We start from the raw sequence: 14,419 nt of genomic DNA, 5'->3' as shown, positions 1-14,419 counted from the left end.
ACAGTGGATTAACGATCCAGCTTGTCGCTGTGGAGGTGCTGGTTCAATCCCCAGCCCAGCCGCAGTGGGTTAATGATCTGGCGTGGCCACAGCAGTGGCAAAAATCAAAACTGTGGAGTAGGTTGCAGCACAGCTGGAATTCCATCCCTGGCCTGGGAACTTCCATCTGCCATCAGGGCAGGCAGAGAAAGAAAAAAAAAAAAATCCTTCATACTAACCCTTACCCTAACCCATGTGGTATTCAGCCTCAGGTAGGTGGTAGGCAATCCTGAATGTAAATGGATACCCTCAGTCCCCATTACAGGGTACAGAAAACAAAAAGAGAGGCCCTAAAAGAGCTCCCAGTGAGTCCCAGAGACACTTGGGCTGTGAATGAGAAACTCTAATGCCCTGGGGCAAAAGGAAATCTCTGTGCCCTCAGCCCCCATTCCCTACCCAGGTCCCAAACAGGTCTTTAAAATAGTCACAAAGGCAGGCAGGAGCTTCTTCTAAAGGAGAAGCCCAAAGTAAGAATGCAGCTTCCAGACCACCCTGCCTACCCCTAGGTGAGTGCTCTGAGCCCACCACCAACTTCTGGGCCTTAGTTTCTTCTACTGAATGAGGAGGCTACCCTAGAAGGAACTCTAATATTCTCTCCAGTCTCATAAAAGAGCAATAATGCCAAGACTAAAAAGAGAAAAGCTGCACATTTTTGGAACCATAAGAGATTTTGTAAACATGGCATCCAAAATTCTGACAGAAAAATCAACCTCAATTCTCCATTCATAATCCTTGGCCATTACAGTCTGTAAATAAGTATTTTTATTTTGTCTATCCACTGCCCCTTTCCTTTCCTCTAATTAAAGTATTACTCCTAAAAAAAAAAAAAAAAAAATAGGAGTTCCCATTGTGGCTCAGTGGTAACAATTCTGACCACTGAGGCATCCAAGAGGATGCAGGTTCGATCCCTGGCCTCACTCAGTGGGTCAGAGAGAGATCCGCTGTGGCTGTGGCTGTGGTGTAGGCTGGCAGCTGCAGCTCCAATTTGACCTGTAGCCTGGGAACTTCCATAGGCCGCAGGTGCAGCCCTAAAAAGCAAAAAAAAAAGGGGGGGATGGGGATTTAAATTAAATCCTGTTAATGAGTTACAGTCTTGACATTTAACTTTACATATCCATGTGCCTGTTTTTGTCTAAATACTAATGATTAAGGGTTTTTATTATGACATACTATGTACAGAAGATGGTCTCCTTTGATTAAGAATAAATCTCTAGAGGATGAAAATTTACCTTAGGAATAAAAATACATCACTTGATTTTGCAACAGTTTCATCCTAGGCAACATGCTTTTGTGTTTTGATTATTCGTGAAATTGCAAAGGATCACTTAAGCTTGACTAACGTTCAGTACAAAACAGTTGTTTTATATACTTGCAATTTGAAGGCTGTGTTTTAGAATCCACATTCACAACACAGTATAATCCAAAAGCCCCTTAACTTTCCTATAAGCATCTAAAGAAAGCACTGCTTTCCCAAATATCAGTCTCAGGACCCCGTGCTGCAGAGCCAGCCACCCTGCTGCAGCAAGATCGATTGGGCCTGACTCCTCCTCCTGCTCTGAAAGTTAACAGCCCTTAGAGCTGAGGGTCCCACGGGGCTAGACTGCTGTGGAGGGGGCCTGCGGGTCTGCTCTGGAATGGGGAAGCGGGTGTGTGGCCGGGAATAAAGCCTGCACTCGAAGAACAAAAGCCTGCCTCACGGATGGAGCGCTTTCCAAGACAGTCAGGAACAGCAGGGCCGAATGCTGGCAGGAGCTCGTGTAGGCGCGCGGCCCTTCTCGGTACTCGATGTCCCAAGCACCAGAGAGGAAGTAAACAAGGACCCGGCTTGGACAGGCGTCTGTGCAGCCCAGGGCAGCCAAGGCCCGGCCGGTCAAGACTCCTGACTCCCAGGCAGGGCACTGACGTCACACAGCTCCAGAATGTGGGTTGCCTGTGACCAGGAAAATTACACAGGCCAGTTTAAATGCAGCCTATATTCCTCGCCACCACCTAGATTTTCTTTTTTCAAAAACAGTAATCTTCTGGAGAAGTTCAGCAAAGCTGGGGCATGGCCAAGAGCTACACGTGGAATGGCCACAGAAATCCTATGCAGGTCCCATGCGTGATGCCACCCCCTTCTCCACCAAACGCATCTGCACCAAACTACCCCAGCCCCACCGGACCAAAGCCAGAGTTGGCTATTTTGCCTCAGCAAAGATCCTCGGGGATGTCCATTTTAAACTGCTCCTCTGCAGAACCTAAATTTACCCAATAAATGTTAAAGAACTAAGATACTGTCATGACTTTCCATCAAAAACTGTCAGCATTCCTTCAAGCTTTTCCATCTTCCAGTCACACTAGAGCAAACCACCTTTCTTGCCCTCCCCGAGTTGCCGAAAATAATCCCAGCAGAGCAGAAAGCATCCTGCGGAGGCTTTGCGTGCAAGGGCAAGGTGCCTTCGAGGGGAGCTGGTTTCTGTTTCTCCAGCCCAGACCAGCAGGATGCTGCATCTTCACTCACCACAAAGACAGTCTCAGTTTCTTCTTAGACTCTGCCTTTGGGGTGGAGGAAAGGGGGAGCCTGGGGGCAGGGCTATAAAGTAGCAGCAGTGCTGACCAGACGGAGGAAGGGAGAGCTGGGTCTGGATCTCTGCCCGCACATCTCATCTCATCCTGTATAACAAACGCATTCCTATAAAGTCGACGCCAACCGCGTTTCTGAAATGCGATTTTTAAAGAATGTAACACCTCATTAATTAAGTAAATTGTACAACAACCTCGGTTATGTCTTTTTTTATAAATCTTAAGTTTTCATTTAGTTCAGCTTTAAAAAATGCTATGCTATCCAGTCCATGCCAATGAATCAACACACTCACAACTGCAGAGATAAACGAACGGAATTTTTAAAAATAGACTGTTCAAAAAAGCAATTTACTTAAACAATTCACACCTATCACCTCTATCTTTGTTGAACTTATCAACTTAAAACTGATGAAATAAAACACATTCTTAAATGAGGTCACCAGCAATACAAATGGTTAGCAGATTGTCACGAGAACCTAAGAGCTTTTAACTCTGTTAAAGTGGCCTTAAAAAGTATCTTCACTCTTAAATGACCCTTACATTTAGGAGGCAGGGCCCTTTGGCCTTCTTGCAAATAGGGGGGTCACAAGACAGACCAGTGAAAAGTCAGAGCAGGAAGGAGGGGGAAGCCCTTCTCCAGCGTGTGTCCAAGTTAATGTCACTAGTTTGGAAACACTGGCCTGAGTCATCTCGAAGTGCAGGAATCCTTAAGTTTTCTATAAAAATATTTGTGCATCCTATGACTGACTTAATGCAACACAAGTGGGCAAAAAAGAAAGTCCCAGGTTCCAGACCGAATGTACCACCAGGCAAGTCAACTAAGTACAGATAACCTCAGAGAGAAATTAAACATTTCGTCAAGGATTTCTGATGACAATGCAAAAGTAGGAGAGTACATTGTACTTTAAACAATGCCTTGTCTGTTTGCAGGAACATGGACTGGCCTAAAATGGAGGGGAGAAGAAAACAGGGATAGGACCGAGCCCCAGTTTTCCCTTCAAAGGCAAACTGGGACGTGTGTGGGGTGAAGGGGGTGTGGGGGTGTGTATACCCATGTGTACATTTTCCTAGGAATCAGCATAATGCGTACCACTGGTGGGCACACAAAGGTCCCAGTGCAGCCTGACACCCCACTGCCATCAGCCCCCATATCTGATGTTTCCCCATAGAACCACCTTACTCCCTTGAGCAGCTTTGGGACCAACTCTGTTCAGAGAGAAGCAGTCTCAGGATCTCTTCATCTGTCCCCTGGTGGCTTATTCCAGCCCCGAGCAATTGTTCTAAGGAACAGGGGCCTCGGAAAGAGAAGGGGGAACCAGGAGGGAGAGTGGGCAGACTGGGTCTGCATTCACTCTGCCACTCAGGAGCCAAGGGAGCTGGGTCCAGCGGGTACACCAAACACCTGCTGAACCAGACCCAGCTCTAGGCTTCAGTTTCTTCAGCAGCTAAAAAAGAATTCGTCTTTACCTTCAGATTTAACATGAGGATGGGCTTAATAACCATGGACACACTATCCTCACTGACTCCCTGGCCCCTTCACTGAGGCCTGTGTCACGAAAACCCATCTGATCCCACATCCCCAAGTCTTGCTCTCAGCCAGACTCCAGCAATGCACTGAGTTGAACACCTACTGTTCCCTGGCCTTTGCCTTCTGCTGAGTCCCTGTGACTTCTTAGTAGACACAGTTCCTTGTACCAAGACTTCTGCCTCCTGCCCACCATCCCACCAGCCTCAGTTTCCTCCCCTGGACTGCTCTGAGAACTTTCCCAAAGAACCTGATCCATGCTGCTTTGTCTGTGAGTCCCAATCACTCCCTGAGTCTGGAGCCATACACACACACCCAGCCAAATTCCTGGTGTTTCAAGAAAAGGATTTCCAAGGCTAGAGAGAAAGACATAAATACACCAGCAAAGAAGGAACACTCCAACCAACGGACCAGCTCATTACCTTAGAGAACCAAGTTTCCAACAGGACACTGTCACCTATTAATCAGTGTTCTCTTTAGGACATTCTAAGGGAAAAATTTCTTGGTAACAGAAAAAGCCACGCTGTTTCTATTAAACCAATCTGTTTTTATTTAAAGGCACCTACAAATCTGGAAGCTGATTTTACATCCCTTTTCACTTCAGCTGCTGTGAAACTCAAAAGCCAAATTTGTGGCCTGACTTCAGCACCTGTCAAGTGCTGTATGTATTGTCCTGTGCCTTCAGGTTTCATCCTTTCACATGGCATATGTCTTTCTCAGTTGTCACCATGCTACAAGAGGAGCATAAACCCACTTAAATTTGAAATCAACACCTTTAGGGAAAGGTGGTCTTTGCTTGGATCCATGCAGGAATGGCAGATCTATGTCAGATGTTAGACTGATAATAACAAAGCAAGCAGCCTGCTGAGAATGTGATGGGAATGAGGTGGAAGCAAACTTAGGTCTGTGCCCCTCTGTTGTCTCCCAGGCACCCATAAGGGATGCATGAGGGCAGCAGCCAGAATGAGGGGCACGGATGCCTGGGGCAGCATATACCTCATCCCTCTGCGGAAGCCACTTTGGGATGACACCGGGTCCAACGCATAGTTAAAGTGGTTTAGATTCTCATCTGGCTAAAACTGAAGGGACTGCAGACTAACAGAATGATGATGATAGCTTTTCCCTAGTTGCCCTCAGAAGCACTCCAATGGGAGGGCAAAGTCATCTCTAAAATGGAGGAGGGCAGGGGCCACATCTGCTAGAGGCTCTCAGCTGTCTTGGGAAAAAGAGCACAGCGTTACTCTGCTGAAGTGCTGAGAAGTGCAGGGAGCCCCACCCCCAGCCCTCAAAGAGCCCTGGATGCTCTGCCAACTGGGCCCCAGAGGCCTGTGATCCCTGACCCACTTTGAGATCAATCAGGACTGGATTTAGACATCTTCAGCAGAATTCCAATTCCAGATGGGAAACCTTCACTCCACAGGACCTGATGTGGAGGTCCTATGGCAAAGGTTCTTCACCGTTTAGCCTCTGGAGACTCTTTCGGCCAAGCAAGAGTCAAAGCCACAGGGATCATGAATTCACCTCCTCAATTCAAAAGGAACAGCTCTATGACTCCACGTAGGCTACAATGTTTCAATTTCGTCACTATCAAACAGGAAGATTCCTGCCTTTTACCTCCCATTAGCTTTTTTTTTTTTTTTTTTTTTTCCCTTTTGTCTTTTTAGGGCCGTGGCATATGGAGGTTCCCAGGCTAGGGGTCTAATCAGAGCTGTAGCTGCCAGCCTATGCCACAGCCACAGCAACTCTGGATCCGAGCCACACCTGCAACTTACACCACAACTCAGAGCAACGCTGGATCCTCAACCCACTGAGCAAGGCCAGGGATCGAACCCGAAACCTTATGGTTCCTAATCAGATTCATTTCTGCTGCACCAGGACGGGAACTCCTACCTTCCATTAGATTGCTTCTGAAGCTATTCAGGGTTCTTTAGGAAAAGCCATCATTATTACACTCCTATTAGTCTACAACCTCCTAAGTTTTAGCCAAATGAAATCTAAACCGCTTTTAAGTACACATTGGACTCAGTATCATCCAGAATTGGCTCTGGGTCCTGGTAAATGCAAGTTTCCAGATGGCAAGATCCTAGGTGAAATCATCAAAAGACTACATAAGTGCCACATATTATTATGTCTCCCACTCGTTAGTTCACCCAACACCCTGCACGTTAGGGATGCGCCAAGTTATCTCCTTTACAAAAAGCGGACTCGGTGCTTGTTCACAGCTACACAAACAAAGAGCCAGGCCAAAATGAAGGAAAGGACAACTCCCTCCTGCCTTACCCTGCAATCTATCAAGTGGGGTTTGTGTTTTATCACTTTTCCTTGAAGGTTGCAAAAGTTCTGCAAGGAATTCTTTGATTACTGTAATACTTTTATCAACAAAAGAAAATGAACTCTAACAACACACTGCACTGTCAGAAGTTTCATGATCAGAGGTGAAAATAATGAAGGATGGGCAGAAACATATGCCAGGATGCACAGCTCAGCAAGACTTCCCTTCCTCCCAGGCAAGAGACTCACTGCCCACGGGGCTCTTCCTCAGCGCAGTCTCCCAGGAGATGGTGCAATTTTCTGAGCATGTGCCCATCCTTCAGGACAGCGTACGCTCATAAAGGCAATGCCCGCTTCTACAACCATCTTGGTCTTCCATGCATCACCTCATTGGCTAAATGAAAGCAGGTGAAGGAATAATCACGGCTATAACCAGGCAGCACACTCCCAGGCCCTGGGAATGACCAAATAACCATATATCACGTGAGACCTGGGGAAAGGTCAAGACCCTGGCCCAGGCTATAGAAGCCAGCACCCTGCTACCAACCTGCTGGCGGGGGCAGGGGGGACTTCAGAGCTTTCAACAATTTGTGTGACCAAAAATTTCATTCACAGGGGGATTATTCCAATAATTTGCTGGGTCTTTTTTTTTTTAAGGGCCGCACCTGAGGCATATGGAGGTTCCCAGGCTAGGGGTTGAATTGGAGCTGTAGCTACTAGTCTACACCATAGCCACAGCAATGTGGGATCCAAGCCATGTCTGTGACCTACACCACAGCTCATGGCAACACCAGATCCTTAACCCACTGAGCAAGGCCAGGGATCGAACCTACAGCCTCATGGACACTAGTCGGATTCATTACCACTGAACCACAATGGGAACTCCCTGCTGTATTTTTTAGTTCACCTTTAAGGCACATATAGATTAATTCAGCACAAACCTGCAACAATCAGTACCGAGTCTGAAAGCTCCTCGTAACATTAAACATGACTAGAGGAGTTCCTGTCGTGGCTCAGTGGTTAACGAATCCGACCAGGAACCATGAGGTTGTGGGTTCGATCCCTGGTCTTGCTCAGTGGGTTAAGGATCCAGCGTTGCCATGAGCTGTGATGTAGTTAGCAGACACAACTTGGATCCCGAGTTGCTGTGGCTCTGGTGTAGGCCGGTGGCTACAGGCTCCAATTCAACCCCTAGCCTGGGAACCTCCATATGCTGCGGGAGCGGCCCAAGAAATGGCAAAAAGACTGCCCCCCCCCAAAAAAAAAAGTGACTAGAAATGGCACTTTTGCTCTAAATGCTAAAGCCAAAGAAACTGTTCCTAAGACTTCCAAAGTTTGCCAGTGCCTACAAAAGAGCCTAGCATTACCAATCAGACTTGCAGTTACAGAAAGCTGCTTTGGGGACTGAATTCTCAGTAAAAGATGTCCAAATCTACTCAACAGTGTGTAATGAAACGGCTGCCCAGCATTAAGACTGATGAAACCACAAATTTCCCTTGCAGCAAATCACTGCCAATTAAAGCCATTGATCCGGCTAACTATGTCCATTCCTGTGGCACAAAGTGACTAATTCTTTTAAACATCACATGCAGTGTAACTTTTCCAAAGTCACACGCCTCCAAGTTGCAACCACTTACTCAGGCCCCACCACTCTGTATTACAGGACTGCCACAAGGTGGTCATTCCTCAAGGGTTGGAGGCCTGTAAGGTGCATTGTGGCTGCCAGAGGACGTCTCCCACAGGGTGCGTTTCCACAGGATGCCTCCACATGGCCACCGTGAAATGAAATACCTGGCTCCTCCCTGGAGACTCAGGTAGGGCTGTATGAAGTAAGGAACCTGTCCAGGCAGGTACTGGCATGTGCACAAACCCTCAAGAGGAGTTCCTGTTGTGGCTCGGCAGGTTAAGAACTAGTATCCATGAGGATCAGGTTCGATCCCTGGCCTCGCTCAGTGGGTTAAGGATTGGCATTGCTGTGAGCTGTGGTGTAGGTCACAGATGTCACAGATGATGTCACAGATCTGATATTGCTGTGGCTGTGGCAGCTGCAGCTCTGATCCAACACCTAGCCTGGGAACTTCCATATGCCACAGGTGCAGCCCTAAAAAAGAAAAAGAAAGAAAAACTAAATCCCTCAAGAGGCGGTGGGGTGGGTCATCCTCTGCAAAAGTGGTGGTGACTGTGGTGACCACCGAGGCAGCTCCTAAATAAGAGTGGCGGCCACCCCGGCTCATCCTCAATATCCTCATTCAGAAAATAAAGGGGTAAATCAAACGCCATCCAAGGCATCCAGTTCCAGAACTCAGAGATTCCGTCATCAGTTCAGCGCTGATTTCTCAGATTAGCCCTTCTCCTAGACAATTCCTGAGGAAACGAGGCCTGGAGAGGTGGACAGGGGAAGGTCAGGTTCACAAAACGGGACTGCCGAGAAGGATGGTCTACGTGCCAAGAGTCGAGAGCTGGGCTGGCAGATGTGGGGCCAGTTACACCTCACATGGGTGGTGAATAACAGGTGGAGGGTGGGGTCAGACGTGGCTTTCCTATCTTAATATACATGAAGAAAGGACGTAAGACATCAACAGTCTGCCCTGAAAATTGCCCCTTCAAAAAAGAAATAACCCCACATCTTCTGAAGGAGTCACTTATCTACATGACAAAAACCTAACCAAAAGGTATTAAGTTAAATAGGATAAATGCATTATCTTACGCTTCAGATGGTTTTTCTTTTAAATCTTCTAGGGCATCTCTGTTTACCTGCAGAAAGCAAAATTTTCAACTATTTTCAAAACATTATTAGTCAAATGACTGAGAAAAGAGATGTTTTTGAGTTCTCACAACTCCATATAAAAACTTCCATGTGAATTCTCGAGTGTAAAAAATACCCAATAGCACACGGGGCTGGGACCATGGGCTTCGTGACACACACCTGCCCTTCGCTTCCACTCACTAGGACAAGTCACAAGCCTGCTGGGCCTGCCCCTCACATTTGGACAACACGGTGTTTAGGGTGAGACCCACATTTAATCTAAATGCAGCTGGCAGGCACTTGCAGTGGCTAGTAAATAAATGGCCTATGCTGCACCAACAAAGAAGGAAAGGTGATTTCTTCTTTTTCAGGTGGGGATGAGGAGTGCAAGGACTATCACTTACATCTGCTTTACAGCCTGGAGAAAATGTGGCGAGCCTCAGCCCCAAGAATAATTACATTTCACCAGAATGCAAGTCTTAAAAGCCCTCTCTGTTCACAGTGGATGCTCATCTACAACCACACACTCAAGTCTGTTCTCCTGGGTTCTGAAAGAGCACCCAGCCAGGTATTACATACCTGCCTCAACCTGAACAGAAGGTCGTGCCAATTCCCCTCCTTGCGCTTTTAAGCCAAAATGAGAGATATGGTAGGACAGAACAGCCAAGGAAAGGCTCAGGCAGTTTTATAAAATCAAAATCCCTAATCCCTAATGGGTTAATTATTGATTTGGGAGTTTAGTTAGTCAAAGTAGAGAAAGATATGCTGATAGAGGTAGTCCCACCTCTATCACTTACCAAGTGCATGGCCTTGACCCTGTCACATAAACACCCTGGACCTCCGATTTCCCATCCATAAAGAAGAGCTGATGTGCATAAAACCCACAGCAGTGCCAGGCACATAATAAATGTTCATTAACAGTAGCTTTTAGGAGTTCCTGTCGTGGCGGAGTGGTTAATGAACCTGACTAGGAACCATGAGGTTGTGGGTTTGATCCCTGGCCTCGCTCAGTGGGTTAAGGATCCGGTGTTGCCGTGAGCTGTGGTGTAGGTCGCAGATGCGGCTCAGATCCTGCGTTGCTGTGGCTCTGGCGTAGGCCGGTGGCTACAGCTCCAATTCAACCCCTAGCCTGGGAACCTCCATATGCCTTGGGAGCAGCCCTAGAAAAGGCAAAAGGAAAAAAAAAAAAAAAAAAAAAAAAAAAACCAGTAGCTTTTAGTTACAGTCATGAAAAGGAAGAGTCAGCCGAAGGCTATGAGTGTTATCACACCCATTTGCTCCAATGCAGAGAAGATATAATTGCTTTTGCCCTTTTTTGAAGGGGAGGGGATAAAAGCTTCCTAATGTCACCCACAACCTTCCCCATATAACTAAGGGCCCAGGGCAGTTCTCCCCCAAACCAAAAGCCTCCTCTACAGACTCCTGGAGGGGATTTCTAAAGAATGGTTGAGCATATTGATGTCCCTTATTTCCATCTTCAGAACTGGGCCATGGGAGCCAAAGACTCGGATCCCTCTGATCCTTGGGCTGGAAGCCAGGCCTTCTTCATGGCTGCCAGGCAGGCTTTTTCTTTTGAGCCTGATTGTTCCATAAGGCACTTTACTCCTCTGTAAATGCATCCTTAACGCCAGATTTCTTTTCAACAAACACCACTATCACCACCACCAACCCCACCCACTCCCCCAAACATGCAAGCAGCAGCCCATCCTTCAGGAAACCCAAAATGGATGCGAACTGACATGCGTCATTTCATCTGTGGGCAGTGGCAGCTTTGGGGAGCATGTCACCACCACGGGCACTCAAGATCTCACCAAGCTGAATGACTTCCGCCTTCTTTAAAAGGCTGAGCACTCGCCTGAAGTCCAATTCTAAACGCTGCTGAGAGCATTACTGACGCACAGCTAGGACTCTCCTCCACATTCTGGCCCCAGACCTAAGTCTGTCAATGCAGCTTCCCCACCACTGCGTGAACCTTCTGATGTTCCAACCCCTAAACCTGCTTTCTTGATCCTTTCCAAGAATCGTGGTGAATCCTGGAGAGTGACTTGCTTGCCCTCTCCATCCCCAGGAAGAAAACACAGATCACTGTCCCTCTGAAGCTCATGTGGTCATGGATAGGGCTTCACAGAGGAAAAGGTATACTACTAATAGCTGAAAAATTTGTAATCCAAACTCACCCTGGTTTTTTTTCTCACTCCGTCAGATATAAGATTATTCACGAATCTCAGGCAACATCCTGAAGCAGCTGCTAGAAGGTCCTGAAATGAACTTTCAAGACCTGGCCAACCCACTGTTCTTGGCACTATTTATATTCCTAAAGCCATCAGCTAAGTTTGATATGGCTACTCAAGAGGCCCAGTTTAATGGACTCCAGAATCCAATGATACTGATAAGCAGCAATAAGGTGTCTGCATCTTTACCCGGCTTCGCCTTGTGGTGGGAGAGGCCACGCGTCATTAAGACTCTAGGCCAAGGTGAACACCATCTCCTCACCACTGCCTCGCCTCTGCCCTCAACACGAAGCAGCACCACTTTCCCCTTCACGTCACTGGCCCTCTCACACTGATTACACCCAGCACATTTTAATCTTATCTCTCTCCCACATGTCCCACGTCCGTCTGCAGATGAGTCAGGGAACTACCCCCTATCCGATGCTGGTCTTAAACCAGGAAATGTTCCCCCAAGACCAAAACAAACGAGGAGAAGAGATCACAAAATGACAAGAATCCAACCTAAACACAAGTCCTCTGAACACAGTACATGCACTGGGATGAACACTTGGCTTCCTCTGTGCACCTGAAAGGATCCTTTGGTGGGGGACGGGGCGGGGGTGCTGGTGCCCTTGACTACACAGAAAGCTACATGGCAACAAGGACCTATGGAAAGTCTACACTGTCTGTCTAGGGCCAAGAACTCTGTTACATCTCCACAGATATCACTGCAAGTTCTCTGTTCATCTCTTCCCACTCTTCAGGCCTCTGAAGTCAAAATGGCGTGAGAAATTTGATTTTTGATTTCGAATCTGTCCCCAGAAAAATTCCAGACTCAGCAAATGACTAAAAGCAGTGGTTCTCAAACTTCAGCTTGCAGCAGAATTACCTGGAGGCCTCTGACAACACGGATTGCTGGGTCCAGAGTTTCTGATTCAATACATCTAGGGTTGGGCCCAAGAACCTGAATTTCCAACAAGTTCCTAGGTGATGCTGCTGGTATGGAGACCATGCTTTGAGAAATTAATGCATTGGAACATGATAGAATCCTCTAGTATATCAGATTAGGTTGCACAAAAGAGGGATAGTGAGTTTATGCGTCTCAGATGTCAAGAATTATGCAATGACTTGAAATAGCACCATCTCTTATTACAAATTCCTGGAAACTTCAAAATTAGTTATCCAGGGTCCAGTGGAGACTAGAAAAACAAGTGCGAGTTGAAAACTAAAGAAGCCACATCATTTATAACAAAAGAAAGTACAGAGGATATTGTAGTTAAATCGTTTATTAAATAATGACATCTTTGCCTCAGAAGCCAATCATTCTCTTAGATTCCACTATGACAGCACCCCCCCCTTTTTTTTCTTTTGGATGCCCCATGGCATACAGAAGTTCCTGGGCCAGGGGTCGAACCTGAGCCAAGAAGTGAAAACCCTGGATCCTTAACCTGATGAGCCACCAGGAAACTCCCAACAACACCCCTTTTTATATGGAGCTTCTAGGAGGCAAACTCCACTTTCTAATCTCCTTGTAGAGAAAAAGGGTGGAAATAGGCCTCAAAGTCATTACTAAATTTGTTAGTAACTTCCACAGACAAACGTTCTAAATTTTCTAAGACAATGTTCTCACCCCCAACTATACGATATAACTACCTGGGAGCTTTAAAAATATATAGAGGAGCTCCCTTTGTGGCTCAGCGGTAACAAACCTGACTAGTATCCATGAGGATGCAGGTTCCACCCCCGGCCTCACTCAGCGGGTTAAGGATCCAGCATTGCCACAAGCTGCAGTGTAGGTTGCAGACACAGCTTGGATTCCATGTTGCTGTGGCTTAGGCTGGCAGCTACAGCTCCAGTATGACTCCCAGCCTGGGAACTTCCAATATGCCACAGGTTCGGCCCTAAAAAGATAGACAGATAGGTAGGTAGGTAGATAGATAAGTAAATAACTAAGATGCTCAGGCCCATACCTAGAGATTCTGACCCAACTGGTTTAGGATGGGACCTAGATACCTGTGTTTTCCAAAGCTCCCCCATGAGGCAGTTGAGGCTGAAAACTACTGATGCAGGAGAAAGATGAGAGACGATGGGTACTGGGAAAGAGAGAAGGGCAGTAAGACCCCTTTAGATAATGTCTAATGACACAAAAGAGAAGAGAAGGGGAGAGCAGCTGGGAAAAGTAAAATTGAGTCTCTTAGATTCTGAGACTGATCTAAGGATCGACCCAACATCGGTAGTTTCAGGTTCAAAAATCAGAAACAGTTAGATAATCAAGGAGGTATACTCAATTGCCAAAGATGTGGCAACAGTCCAAAGGACATATCAGGAAACCCTTTTTAAAAGGGTACTATTTTTTCTCCCCCCAGAGGAGTTAATAACTAGGAACTTGAGGCAAAGAGCTTTCACATCTCACAAACAATGCCTAAAAGTTCAACTATGAAATCATGTTCAACTCCTCCAAAATGATGTTCAATTCCTCTAAAAGTTCAACCTGAAAAGCAATAAAATGTATCCCTGAGCAAAACTTAAAAAAAAAAAAAAAATGTTTTTGTTTTAAGGGGAAGTAGCAGTAACTCTCAGAGCCCTTTGTAATTGAAATTATCCTCCCAGTAACCACACTGACAAGTGAATTTTCAAAGTGTAAAACCATGTCATACAGATGATAAAACCAAGATAGTTATTTTCTTCTTTTCCTTCTTGACTAAGCACATATGCATGAGGTAACAAGCTGGAAAAGATATCTGAAAGCTTTATGATCCTGTTTAAGGCAGGATGATGAACACAAAACAGACCAGTTAGAAGAATGCAGTGTTGGCGGTCAATGGACAGAGCAGGGAAGCTCAGCACAGGTAACAGAGACAGATGTCAGGGGAAAATTATTTCTGCTTACACAGGACAATCGCTGGGAACCCAGAGAGAAAAACCCAGATGTTGTCCCACTGTGTTAACAGTTAAAACTGATCCATCAATTTAAAGCTTTTGCTATGATGAGAAAACCAAGTGGGAAAATCTTAAAAATGAGGATAGTAATTTTTGATAAAAGCATTCATTTGTTAGGTCATTATG

At 46.3% G+C, this 14,419-nt stretch overlaps 1 protein-coding gene across 4 annotated transcripts in view; it reads right to left on the bottom strand.

Moving 5' to 3' along the window:
* The window catches only part of FOXO3 (forkhead box O3), a 133,651-nt gene that overhangs the window by 101,081 nt on the left and 18,151 nt on the right, over positions 1 to 14,419 (bottom strand).

Source organism: Sus scrofa, chromosome 1 (assembly GCF_000003025.6).
Source record: "Sus scrofa isolate TJ Tabasco breed Duroc chromosome 1, Sscrofa11.1, whole genome shotgun sequence".
Classification (NCBI taxonomy): Eukaryota; Metazoa; Chordata; class Mammalia; order Artiodactyla; family Suidae; genus Sus; species Sus scrofa.
The sequence above is the reverse complement of the archived record's forward strand: the minus strand, read 5'-3'. Positions and strand labels throughout refer to the sequence as shown.